At 34.0% G+C, this 14,203-nt stretch overlaps 1 long non-coding RNA gene across 1 annotated transcript in view; it reads left to right on the forward strand.

Annotated features, from left to right (window-relative positions):
* Window positions 1-13,173, forward strand: part of LOC306650811 — a 256,611-nt gene extending 243,438 nt beyond the window's left edge. Inside the window, exon 4 of the long non-coding RNA XR_013761036.1 lies at window positions 12,711-13,173. This is a non-coding gene — a long non-coding RNA (uncharacterized lncRNA). The remainder of the gene's footprint in view (window positions 1-12,710) is intronic.
* The last annotated feature ends 1,030 nt before the right edge of the window (window positions 13,174-14,203 follow it).

Here is a 14,203-nt window from a genome sequence, read left to right on the forward strand (position 1 = left end):
TAGTGAGTAGTCATGACCCAGATTTTTTTGTTGTGACATTCACTCCTTCCCCTTCTAGTATTTAGAGCATCTGTCTTCCACCAGCTCCATATATGAATGCTGACTGTTATAAGCCCATAAGTCCTCCTCATTACAGTGACTGTCTTGAACAGGGATAGTATGTAAATTAGGGCAATCTAGTAGGCATGATTTTCAGAAACACTATCTCTATCCTTCTTGATGTTGAAGCATATGGATGTGAAGCTTAGAAAGACAGAATCTGACTTTAGGACAAAGCAGAAACTGGGTGGCACAGTAAGGTTTCTCCCAAAGGAAATCTGGTCCACCAGAAGAATCAATGCTAAATTCCACCTGAACCCTGAACATGATCTCCTTATATTATCCAATAATCTCCTTTATTATTTGACTCAGGTTGAATAATGATTTCTGTTACTTGTGGTTGAAATCATTCTGACTGTTGCACATATATTATTCAATATATATTATTTCATATTCACAAAATATATTTACTGGGAAGATAAAGTCTACTTTTTTAATGTTTCCATGTTCCCTAATAGGTGGTTTGTATGAAGAGGGAATAAAATACTCAGTAAAGCTATAAACTGAAAACTTTTAGTTTCTTCAAGGTTTTACTTCAATTTTAAGGAGCACTTATAGGCATTGGTATGCATTTATTCATAATAAAAGATTTCCCTGTAGGATTAATTCTGTAAGGAAATCGTTTCTATCAAAATGGGTCCTCAATAAATAAAATAAGTTCATTGAAAATGTAATGCTTCTATAGGCATCAGATAGGGGGTTAGATTGACATATTAGAACAAATTTTTCCTGGATTACTTCAGGGTTATCAGATGTTGATAGATTCAAAAAAAATTAAATGTTTTTGCTGATGAAGTCAAGCTTGTTATAAATGAATGCCCAAATCACTCGTGCTTAGTTGAAGAATGTGTTATAAGGGAGCAGAACTTCATTTAGTCAGTCTCATCTGTAAAGAAGCACAACCTGTCTTGAAAATTGCTGAAAATAGATTTTATATATTCTCTCCCACCCCCTGACACACACAATTATATGAGGTAATACATAAGGTAATTAACTGTATTTAGCAATTCCACAATGTGTATGTGTATTTCAAAACAACATATTGTACACAATAAATGCATACAATTTTTGGCAATTAAAATCAAATTACCAGATCATTCTTAAAATAAGTAAATATTGAAGGTAAAATAAAAAAGCAAAGAAGCACAGCCTTAATGGCACACCACCAAAATAATTCTGATTAGCTATGTAGAGGTACAAAAATCATTTTAATAAAAATACTGCCTTGCCAGGCCTGATTGCACATGCCTATAATCCCAGAACCTCAGGAGGCTGAGACAGGAGGATCATGAATTCAAAGCTAGCCTCAGCAACTCAACAAGACCCTGTATCTAAATGAAATATAAAAAAGGGTTAGCAATGAGGTTCAGTGGTAAAGCCTTCTGGTTCAATCACCAGTAAAACCCCCCAAAAATTCTGCCTTATAAAATGCTAGATTTGGTATAGTTATTAGTTAATAACTAACATCCTCTGAAAAACTTCGAAGTTCTTGAAAACAATTCACTTTTCCAAGTGATTTACATTTTCAGGAATTTGTTTTTAATAACAACGAAACATAAAAAAACAGTAACTTCTATACATTAAGCCTCCCAAAATACAGGATTTTTGCAAAATGTTTCTGAATGGAGAGTGGATGGGAAGTAGCTTCAGATCATTAAACTCTGTGTCTTTCATATCATACTAGAGGTTTCCATGACTGATGTCAAGGTGAGACATCAATAAATTAGGTAATACTATAACCCTCTCAGACCCAGCCACAACATCTGTTGTGTGCAGAGGAAGCCTCACTTTATTCCCTCTTTCTGTGGAACAAAATGGCATTATTTGATTTAAAGTTTTCCTAGCAATCTAGGAAAACTTTGTCCTTTGGACACTGCAGCCAAATTGTATATACTTGAAACTGAGGATAATGTGTAGAGGAGGTGTTGTATCCTACAATGAAAAGACACAATTTGCCCAGAACCTTACCTTGGTGCTGATGCATACTGTTGAGTCTCGTGAAACAACTTTCAGGAATTGAAACTCATCACAGGTCTAAAACATGTTATATTTGGCAGTGAGTTTAATGGTCCTGAGCTGCTTCCTATCAGCTATCCATTCAGAAACATTTTGCATCTATTCTATACTGTGGCTGTCCATAGCACAATTTTTATGCTGCCCCAATAGTAAGAATTATTTCTTAGAAGAATTTTGGAAGGAAGGAGATATAAATTTTAAAAGTTTTATATGTTAAAATATATTATCTAACATATGTAACAATAGCTAGGGCTGGGGTTGTGGCTTAGTGGTAGAGTGCTTGCCTTGCACGTATGAGGCACTGGGTTCAATTCTCAGCACCACATAAATAAATAAATAAAGGCATTATGTCCATCTACAACTAAAAATATTAAAAAATCAATAGCTAATATTCATTTATTGTCCCTTACTATTTGCCAAGTACTATGCTAAATGCATTCTTTATGTATGTAATCACATGTCACTGTGCCTAGAAGTATGGTAAGTGTTCACTTGGAGACATTTTTCCCTCCTTCCTTTCCTCCAATCCAAACTGAACCTCAAGTCATTGTATCATATGACCCCTTAGGACTCTTTCTAGAAGTGTTTTGCAGACCTCAGGATCATTCTGTTTTATCACATGTAAATTTTATTTCCCAACTAATTATTGTGCACTATGATATTACTCATGCCATAATTCTTAGTGATTTCTTTAATGATTTGGGATTTAGGATTAGAATGTAGCTCTGTGATAGAATGCTCGCCTAGCATGTGAATGGCCCTGAGATTGAGCCCCACTACCACCAATAAAAAAATAAACAAATAAAAAAAACCAATTTTTTCTAAAGTTTTTACCTCCTTTTCTCTGATGATCTTCCCCAACTACCTCAGGCATTCTCTCCCACAGCTCATTCCCTACATACTTTCATAATCTTAGTTTCAGGAATCTTGAAATATTGCTATCAATATTTCCAACTCATTCTTTTCGGGATGGATCCAAATTCAAATATCCTTCAACTATACAAGCATCATTCATCCATTGATTCTACCACCTTTCCACTTTATGTTAACCTATTTCATATCCTTACGTACTTCAACTTAAGTGGTATAGCTTATGATGGTGGTCACTCTCCTATATGAAAACTCTTCCTTCATCTCATTTACCTAGCAGAACCTCAATGCTATTAAAATTCAGTACTCTGAGGTCACACTCACACAGTTAAGCATAGTTGAAAATATATTTATGCTGTCTGATCTCACTTTAAATGTATGACCACTAACCTCAAGGAGGAATTTAGTGTTGCCTGTCAATCTTAATCTAGTTTCTTTTTCTAGTCCATTGACTATCCGACTCTCTTAGATGTGGACTGCACATATTTTTTTATACCTCTAAAATCTTTATATTCTTCATTCCTACCTCATGAGCTTATCCCCTTGATCACTGAGAAAACAAAAACAATGAGAAGTTTCTCATACCCCTACCACCACATCTACCCATCTACCTGTGTCCATCTTTGCCCATATTCTCTACCTAGAAATACAATTACTATGAATGAATTGATTACCGTCATATCTATGTGCAAGCCCTCCCATCCCTTCTCACTCAATCAAATGCACTGTTTTAGTATTTCTCAATTCTTTCTTCTATATAGTGAAGTTTCTCTTAACTTCCTACTTTCTATTAGATCATGACAATCAGCATATAAATATACTGCATTTTCTTTCATCTTTAAAAATACTTTATATTAATTCCCCTATTACCCTTCAGTGTTTTTCTACTACTTTTAAAAGCTATGCTTCTCAAGAGTTGTCTACAACTGTTTTAAAAATTCCCCCATTTTTGTGTACTTTATTCCAATTAGGATTTTGCCCCCAATCACTCCATTGAAACCAGCTCTCCCAATGATACTGAGAACTTCATATTACTAAATATGCTCTTTGTTTTATATGAAAGCAGCATTTTTTCATATAGCTTTAGGGACACCACATATTGCTTCTTTTCCTACTCCTTCACTTGCTTCTCCTTTCCAATTTCCTTTGCTATTTGCCCCTCATTAATTTATGAAACCCAATGTAATTCCCTCTAGTCCTACAGCTTTAAAGGCCACATTTAAGGCTGTATAAGTCCTTCTTGCTCCATAAACCCAAATATCCAATGTGTACATCCAAATTCCTTCCTGATGTCTCCTTTTGAATGTCTAGGGGCACCTCAAACATAACTTCATTAAAATCAAACTCCTGAATTTCACCATCTGATTTGTTTGCCGCATTATTTTTCTCCAAGTTAGTAAATAACAACTCCTTCATTCTCATCAACTCCCAAATCCTGTGGTCATCTCTAACATCTCTTTTTCTCTACATCATTATATCTATCAACAAATCCTCCTGACTTAACCTTATATCCCTAATTGGAAAACTTCTTACTATCTTCATTAATTCTACTCTTGTCAAAACTGCACTCTATAAGGAGGTTACTGTCACCTGAATGATTATAGTAGCCTTCTTAGAGGACTTCCTGGGTCTGTACTTAACCCTTCAGCTATTTTTAAGGTACTAGCCTAGGTGATATGGTAAAAGACCAAGTCAAATCCAGTTGCTACATTTTTCATTGCTCTACCTGATCTGGCTCCCTGCTCTCTCCGTGAACTTCTCTCCACATTAGTCTCCTTGCTTTTTATTGAAAATACCAAGCAGGTCTCAGGGAGATTACATTTGCTACACATCCTGCTTGAAATGATGTTCCCAAAACATGCATAATTTGTTATCTCACTTCCCTTAAATATTTATTCAAGTGTCACCACACTAGAGATTACTTCCCTAATCACCCTATATAAAATAGCAACCCCATTCACAGGCAATGTATGTATTTTCCATACTTCTTGGTATTACTTTTCTTTGTACCATTTCCCACAATGTAGCATATTTTATATTTGCTTATTGATTTTATTACTCCCTCTCATCACAACTAAAATGTGAATTTCATGAGGACAGTGACTTGGTTTTAATTGCTTTAACCTCACTGTCTAGGATAATGTCTAGTTCTTAGGAATACAATAAATTATTGCTGAATAAAAGAATACATCTAATTTTAAAGAAAATAATTATATGAGGTAGAGAATAGTATCATTCTCATTAACAGATGATAAAACTGGGCCTCAGAGGGAATAAGTCATATAGCCAAAGTCATAAAGAGAGTAATTTCCTATATGTGTTTTTTAACCCAGATATGTCTGACTGCATATCCCTGGTTCATCACTTTTATGGTATTTATGAGTCTTTCCATCACAGAAAAACATTATTTCACAAATATGTGATCATGTATTCACATTTTGTAAGTATACAAATTTCTACCAATCCTTTGTATTTATTTTTTGATTTACTCTTCATCAATGTCGTTTGAGTTGTCCTTTTAGGCAAATTTTGACCAATCTGCCAAGAATAGATTTTGGAAAATAAAATGAGACAAATATTTCAAAATGCCTAATATATATAATATGACTTAATAAGTATTAGTTTCTTTTTTTAAATATCTGTGTAGCATTTCATTACCTGTGCTTTTCCAAAGAAGTTATATGTACCGGTTTTTTGGTAATCCTTTTTGGTATTTAAAAACCTCATAACAGGATTATACTGTCCTTTTTCCAACTGTGGACAGTGGCGAAAATAGTATTATTTTCCCAAGTGAGTATCATGTATGTGATATATTTTATTTTTATAGTCTAACATGTATGAAATAAATGAACCTCATTTTTTTCTTTATGTAGTTGGTTCACAATTTAATCATCTTATCCTTTTTTATTTTCTTTAAAACTGAAAACTGTTTGTTCTCCATGTGTAGCAATGATCTTTTGTGGGGTGGGGGCTGCATTTCTATTGTTGTTTTGAGGGAAAAAAATTCTCTTCACACTTCTTCACAATGTGAAAATATTTTAAAATCTCAATTTCCACTTCAGAGGCTGAATTTGAGGGATTAGAATTAGTTGAGATTCCAGGTACTTAATTCTGCTAGGTTTCCATAAACAGTATAGCAGCATGCACATGCATAAACATAAACCAAATATATCACATATAAAACAAGGTGTGGAGGTTCTAAGTGCACTAATATTCATACTCTCACTCTGGTGTCACTTGTGCCTGCTAAAGGGACCAATCTGATACTCCTGGGAATAACTAAAGCAGTAAACTGATTGTTTTCACCTTATCTTTTTCCAGTTTTTAAGTTTAAGGTGGAAAGAAATTAAATTCCAAAATTACTATGAATTGTTACTTCTAAAATATCTTCCTTCCAACTGCACCATTTATTTCTAGGTAGCATCAGGTAACTGGGGATTAGAGAAAAACCTGAAACTTCTTATAAATTATTACTCTGTGACCCTCAAAGAACATTTCTCAAGATTCAGGCCTTTGCCATTTTTTCCTCTCTAAATAACACCATGTGTTATATCCTTAAGAGGATATTCCCATTGTCACATCAGATGTTTCTGTATGGAAGCTCTAACGTCAGACAAAGTTGGATAAAGCCAGAACTGAATGAATCATTGCCACTAACACCCTCCACCCCCAATCTGCCGTGTAGAATAAGTATCTTTGTATATCTCCAAATTAACACCCACATTCACTTACTCAGTCTGGAAACCTTGAAATAGATCTTCTCTTCTTTCTTTTAACTAACGTTTATTGAACACTTAAGGTTTTCAAGACATTGTACCAAGCTCTAGAGAAGTACTAATAACTAAGGGTCATTTACCTCATCCTGTCCTTTTTTAAATGTCTCTTGTGTATCCTCCCCACTGCTATCATCCTAGTTCTGTTTATCAGTCCTTCCTGCCTGAATTGCTATATCAATCTCTGTAATATTAAAATTCACAAATTTCACAAGAGCCATGTCAACTCAGTTTTGAAGGCAAAGTTAAAAACTTCTGAGTTCCTTTTTTCATGGCAATCTACTCAGTCCCCATGTGATTCAGTTCCCTTTATCTAGTTCTCACTCTGGATCCAGGTAGCAAACAACCGAGGACAGCTTCTATGTCCTGGAGTAAGAGAAATTATTCAAATTAGCCAATGGGGGAAACCTAGATACCACCATCCCTGCTTCCCGTACACAAGCAGCCTCTTACAGCTCCAGCTTGCCCTTACCCTGTTCCCACATATAATCTCCTTTGTAGCTGTTAATAACAAAGGATTTTGCCTTTTATTTATCCAAATGTTTCTGTGTCATGTCCTCCTCTCAAAAGAATCTTTAAATCTTATCAAAACATCTCCTGTTATTTCTCTTAGTTTTAGTCTCCTATCTCAAACCATTTCCAGATTTATCTTAAATAATTATCACCCACTACTAATTTTCTCATTTCTTTCCTCTATGTTGACCAGTAGTTTCCTATTACATCATCTCACCATCATTTTCTGGATTTTAAGGGTCTCACTATTATGGCTCACTTTGCCTATGTAAGCTTATGTATTATTTCCCTCTCCATTTTCCCTTCTCTAGTTCTATCCTTAATTGTTAATTTTGAAATAGATTAATTTTTAAAGAGATACAGCTTTATTCATATACTCTCTGTGTCTCTGTCCTCTTTGTTTTCTTTGCCTAGAATATCTTTCTTCCTCTGTCCTAATCTTATCAATCTTGGTGGCCAAAAAAGAATAACTGCTAAAAGCAAGGGCTCTGGATTTAGATAGCCTACATCTGATTCGCATTCCACCACTTACTTGCTTTACCCCTCTCTGACGAGACTCCTTATAATTAAAACAGATCTGCACACAGTACCCTATAAATACATAACAGATAGCAAACGCCCATTAAAATGAGCTTTTAGTTTTGTTCATATCTACTTCAAACTCTAGCCCTTTCAAGATTTCCTTGATTAATTGCAATTTCCTCCACTCTTCCCTCTCTTCTCAATTATTATAAAATTGGTAGGCTGAATAACCATTCATCAAGTGATTTTATTCTGTTTTGTAATGTGTGTCAATAGTTTCATGTGTGTCAGTCTTGTTTCTTTAACTAGTCTGTGACATCTCTCATGAATTTTATGCTTCTCTAATCCCCATAATAAAAACAGCAAACATAGGTAGTCCTGATTATGGATTAGGCACTGATTTAAATGCTTTACATATACACTAATAATTATATAATCCTATCAGAGATCTAATTAAATAAATAATATAATTAGCTGTCATTTAGAAATGAAGAAATGAAGTTATATAGAGGTTTACATTATTTCCCAAGGTCACCTATCCAGGAAGTGTCAGAATCAGGATTTGAATCCAGGCGTTCTGGCTGAGGAACCCATGCTTTGTAATCATCATATTATAACTGCCCTTATAAGACCTAGTATGATGTCAAAGTAGATGCTCCATGGATATATTTTTTCTGTTTCTCTTAACTATATTCCAATGTTTAAAATGTCAGAAATATAAAAAATACTGAAATTTTAATTTTAAAATTTTAAGAAAGAATAGAAAGACTCACCTTGTAGAAATATTTGGTACAAAGTGTACTTAAAGACTAATACTACTGAGGAATCTTCAGTGCTTGTATTTTTGTCAACCTCTTTATATTTTTAAATTCTTATTTTTCTGTATGACTACTGTTTTGCAGTCTTACGTTCTCATTTTTCCAACATTGGGCCTATTTTGTCAAATAGGTATTGTATGCTCTACTGGTTAGCTATAGAGCAAAACAAATAATTTTATTAGCTTCTGGTCTAAGAATTAGGTTTAAAGGCATGAAATCTTCCATTTGTTTTGTTCTAGTTACCCTCCTTGTAACCTTTCACAAGGCATTTTCTCTTTGTTAAGTTTTATAGGCCCTAAGTGAATGTATACCCTCATACAATTCTGCACTTTAATTGATTTTAATAAATTTTTACAGGCCTTTAATTGAAATTCAATACACAATTGTTTTAAACTGCAGACTATCTATTCAGGCAATAATAAATAGATCATCCTGATGCAAACTTTTCTGGTTCCTCTTTTATTTAGTCAAAAGACAAAAAACTGTTTAATAGGCATATCACTATGATATTATCCCTACTGAAATACATTGAAGTTGTCACATGTTGTCATTAACAGGTAAGCCAAATACTTATTTGTGTAGATTGAAATTATGTTTCTGGGCAAAATTGCTTAGCTTATCATAACTAGGTAGGAAGAAAAGAAAAAGTGATTGAGGGTGGGGGAGATAGTATTGGAGTAATATAATCTCTAAACCTCATAAATAAGAAATCCAGAATCAATATAGAGTAGTCAACTTTATCAGTCAGCTCAGCCTTTGCAGTGTCTTGGGGGTGGGGAGTTTCATGGAGACATTAATGTTGCCATCACATGTTGCAGCTGGTGTTACCTTGAGCAGTAAGATCAATTGGCTGCTTTCACAAAGAAAACCTAAGCAGCTTATGCAAGCTGATTCCGCGCTTTCGTCCACAGTCTATCACCTTATTCATCACTGTCAAATAAAACACAGCTAGTTAATCACAAGTCATTTGACCAGACATCCTTTACCAAAATCCCATTCTGCTTCTCCCTGAACACTGAAAAGCAGTTTCTATTAAAAATACAAGATGAAACAGAAACCTACACTTGTCAAAAACAGTTTTGTTTCCTCCCCAACATGTGAAGTATACACAGAATGTTTTCACTACAAAAATGGACAAATTATACAATGGAGCATCAGTCAGTTATTAATCTTTATGTTTAAATGTTTATTTAAGAAAAAAGAATCATTCTTTATAAAGATTATATAGTTGGCAGCTCTAAAATGAATCTTTAAAAATAAAAATTACCAGTTTTCTTCAATTATTAAGATACATTTTGTAGATAAAGAGGTAAACAATAATCTGTAATTAGCCATTGTTACAAAGAAAATAGTTACTAATAATTGAAAATAAATGCAAACTAGCCATTATAACAACATATTACAAATGTAGGGCATATTGTATTTTGTCAGGTTCAAATCTTTTTAAAAGTATTCCCTCCAAACATATAACTATTTGTTTCATCAATATGTAATCCTCTAGTAAATTATGATAGAGTTAAGAATATTAAGATTGTACTAAATGATGTAAGTCATTAAAATGGATTAATCAAATTACTTTTTTGTTGTCTGGGTCTTTATACTTGCCCTAATAGTATTCCAAGTAATCATTTATACTTAATGGAATGCAGTGATATTGAAGTCTTATTGATTTTCTGCTTGAAAGTTTGGTCGGGGTGTAATTTTTATGTATCACAGTTATAGGGAAAGCAAATTGTTCAAATTCTGTTTCATTATTTTCTACTAGAAAATCAATGCCTTACACATGTTGCAGAATATCTTTTCATAGGTCAACTACTTTATTGAAATTACTTTGAGATATAGAAGTAAAGCATTCTTGACCACCAATGAAAAAGTGCATTGTCATTTACTTTTTTGTAAATAGTATTTCTTAAATTTTTGAAATAACTAGTCGGTTTCAAAAAAATCCAATGCTATTATACACTGAAGTTTCAGTGGGAATAATTCTGTTGTTAGAATTATTGTTTTACTTAGACCTTTGACCAAATAATTAAAATTCCAGACATTTGCTAAATCACTCAAAAAAGATTACAGAACTAAATATGGGGCAGAAGGCAGAGGTATTTATCTATGCTAGTATACCAAAACAAGTCTTCCTACCTTGCTGAAACTTCTGTCATAGGAATATGTCTTTTGGTGTGGTACATCCAGGGCACAGACAAATAATTGCCTATAATACTCTGATAGACACTGAAGTGACTTCTTCTGTCTCCAGGTCAAAATGATTTATCTTTCTAATTCTACAATGATAAGTTGGGAGTGATTTCTTTGAATAAAACATTTATTTCCAAACCTAACTTCCAAAGTGAAAATACTTTGAAGTGGGCATAGTATCAGTATCATCTGTCATTCACAATTTGATATTCATTAGTTTATGTAATGCTTCCATCTGTGATGTAAAAAGATTGGATCTCTGAAGAAATGAATCTTAATTTTGACCTAACAGTTCACACTTCTTGTACTAGTTCCTTATTACAGAAAGATCATAGTCCTTTGTATCTTTGAAATAACCTTCATTACTGAAATCAATCTTTTGTGTCTTTATCTCACCATATTTACAAGCCCAAAAAGAAGAACTTTACATATAAGTCAAGCTAAAACTTCATTTTTAAATCTTTAAATTTAGTTTTAGCCAAATGAGATAGGAATCTTTGTTGAGTGAATCAGTCATTCCATTCACTATACCAACAACTAGCCTAATTGAAAATAAGATCCTTGAATGAAAAGCCCTAATATCATAAACATTACTTTGTTATGGTAAATGTTCTGTCTCCTTTTAAATAAAAGATACTAAGTCTAGTCTCCTACTACCCATTCATTTCTAAAGTCAAACTTTCTGAATAATTTAGTAAATTACCTCAGATTTCAATAAAATTTGATGAAGTTCTAAACAGCAAAAAATAAAACAAGAATACCCTTCTCATAAAACACTCTTTGAATATACAGTAATTAGTAATTGCTAATGGTGTAAAATATCATTACCAATGATCTTTCATTTTATTGCATGTATCTTCATAGTATATTGAGAAACATAGAACCTTATAGGTAACATTTAATGGTCCATCTGATGTTGCTTACTTTTGTGTGTGTTGTTCTTTGATTGTTTAGCATATTTTAATTGAGACCTTACAAAGCACAGAGGAATGGTGGGAAAACAAAACAAGATTTTCTTCCTCAAAAAATTTCCAGGAAAACGTCCAAATTGATTGTTGAATGACACAGGACAGCAAGGAAGTAGAAGTTCTGTTGTCTCTATAGCCTTTTTCTCTGTTTTCTCCTTATTTTCAACAGCTTTATTTTACTATTTTCAGTGGGGTTGCACATGTGTGTGTGTGTGAGTGTGTTTGTGTGTGTGATATGGGGGACTGGATCCAGGGGCCCTCTACAATTGAGCTCCATCCCTAATCTGTTTATTTTTTATTTTCAGACAGGGTCTCACCTAATTGCTGAGGCTGGCCTTGAACTGGTGATCTTCCTGAGCACTGCGATTACAGATGATCACCACCACAACAAACAGTGTGATTACTGAAAGTTTCTACTGAGTGTGGTGGTGCATTCCTGTAATCCTAGCTTCTTGGGAGTTTGAGATTATTTATTTCTGCTTCATTTCAGCCTTTTTGCTTAATATTAGGTTTTAAACCATGTCACACTATAGAATCTAGAAATTTTACTTTATAGTAAGCTATGTATTAGTCTTTTTTAGTTCAGGTAGGGTGAGGTTTCATTCAGCAACTCATTTTGAGCATTTGTTACATGACAAGCATTACATTAATATTTTGGTATGCAGAAGGCCCTGCCTTTGTGGAGATAATGTTGGTATAGTGTGACACCCTTTAATAACTTGGAAATAGATTTTCTCTCTAAGACTCAAAGCATTAACATCTTTTCACAACAGATATGGTTAGTCTGCTAGTTAAAATCCAAGAAGCAGCAAACGTATGATAGGAAGAATAACACGCTGATCAAGGTAATTTGGGATTAACATCAGCAAGAGAAAACTAAAGCATAATTGTAATTTTGTAAGTAAAATCTTAATAAATCATATCATACCATTTTTCAGGGTAAAGAAAAGGTGACACCAGCAGGAGTTTAGTGAGCCACAGAAACATGATAATGAAGACTCACAGAAGCAAGAATTTGGCAGCAACTTCTATGCACTATCCAAAAGAGAAGATTCTTGGCTAAGAGTACTGGAGTATTCATGTTTCCTAGGCAATATGTCCCTACCGTGGGTGAGAGTTTCTTAGTCAACTATTCTGAAAGGCATTTCTGAGGATACAAAAACATTCCCATTGTTATGATTTCATGTTCATTAAGCAAACTTCTTATGATATTTTCACACCTTATGTATCTTTCCCACAGGTACAGTGTGCTCTGGTCTGTTAATATGAATCTTAACTTTATCTGACAGTTCATTTCTCATAGCAAATAAATGAATTGGAATTCTGGTATGTATGTGAACCTGACTGAAATAGGTGTGCTTCTGAGCGTTACATCCTCTTATTAATATTATAACTAAATCGTCTAAGTCTACATAGTTGAGACCCTCAAGTCTTCCCTGCAAAGATACGCTCTGTCTCATTGTGTGCCTTCTCTGAATTGTAACATTGCCATATTTCCCTAAAGGTAATAAATACATGTTTTTAAATGAAAAGAAATAATTTGTGAAGGTTTATTTTTCTCAAATCAATTTTCCAAATTCCACTGACACAGAAACAAGGAAATAAAACCACAAAATGCACAAATAACAAACATAACACAATAGATCTGCTTTCTGCAAACTAAAGGACATGAATCTGAACTTAGGTACCCATTATGAATTTCCTCTATCTTCTGTTTAGGAGGATAATGAAGACAGGTGAGATGCTGTATCTTTTTATGCAACTCATCAGACTCCATTCTCAAATATTATTTAGGAATGTGTGATCTTGATGGACTTCTAGCAGTTGCTTTAAGGAACCCCCAACTCTAGTTTGCCATGCCACTCTTAGAGAAAACCTGAGGAAAGCTGTTAGAGCTTACAAGTAGTCATTATTTTAGTCAGCTTTTTCACTGTGTGACCAAAAAACCTAACAAGAACAATTTTAGAGGACGTGTTTCTTTGGGGGCTCACAGTTTCAGAGGTCTCAGTCCATAGATTATGGATTCCATTCCTCAGGGTCTGGAGTCAGCCAGAGGAGAGCAGCTGGGAACATAGCAAGAGGAAGGAAAGAGAGAGAGACAGACAGAGCTATGCTCAACAAGGACAAAAAGTATACCCAAAAGAAAGCCCCTAGGGACCCACTTCCTCCAGCCACACCTTACTTACAATTACCACCCAGTTAATTCATATAAAGAGATTAATGAACTGATAAGTTTGAGGTTGTCATAACTTAATCATTTCAGCTCTAAACCTTCTTGCATTGTCTCACACATGAGTTTTGGGGGGACACCTCATACCTAAACCATAATAATCATAAAATCTCAGCTCAGGGAGGAGAGTTCTCTATCCAAAACCAATCAAATGTCTATGTTATGGAGAGACTTGGAGACAGAAGAGTAAATGAAGTTTAC

Source organism: Sciurus vulgaris (assembly GCF_902686455.1).
Source record: "Sciurus vulgaris genome assembly, chromosome: X".
NCBI lineage: Eukaryota > Metazoa > Chordata > Mammalia > Rodentia > Sciuridae > Sciurus > Sciurus vulgaris.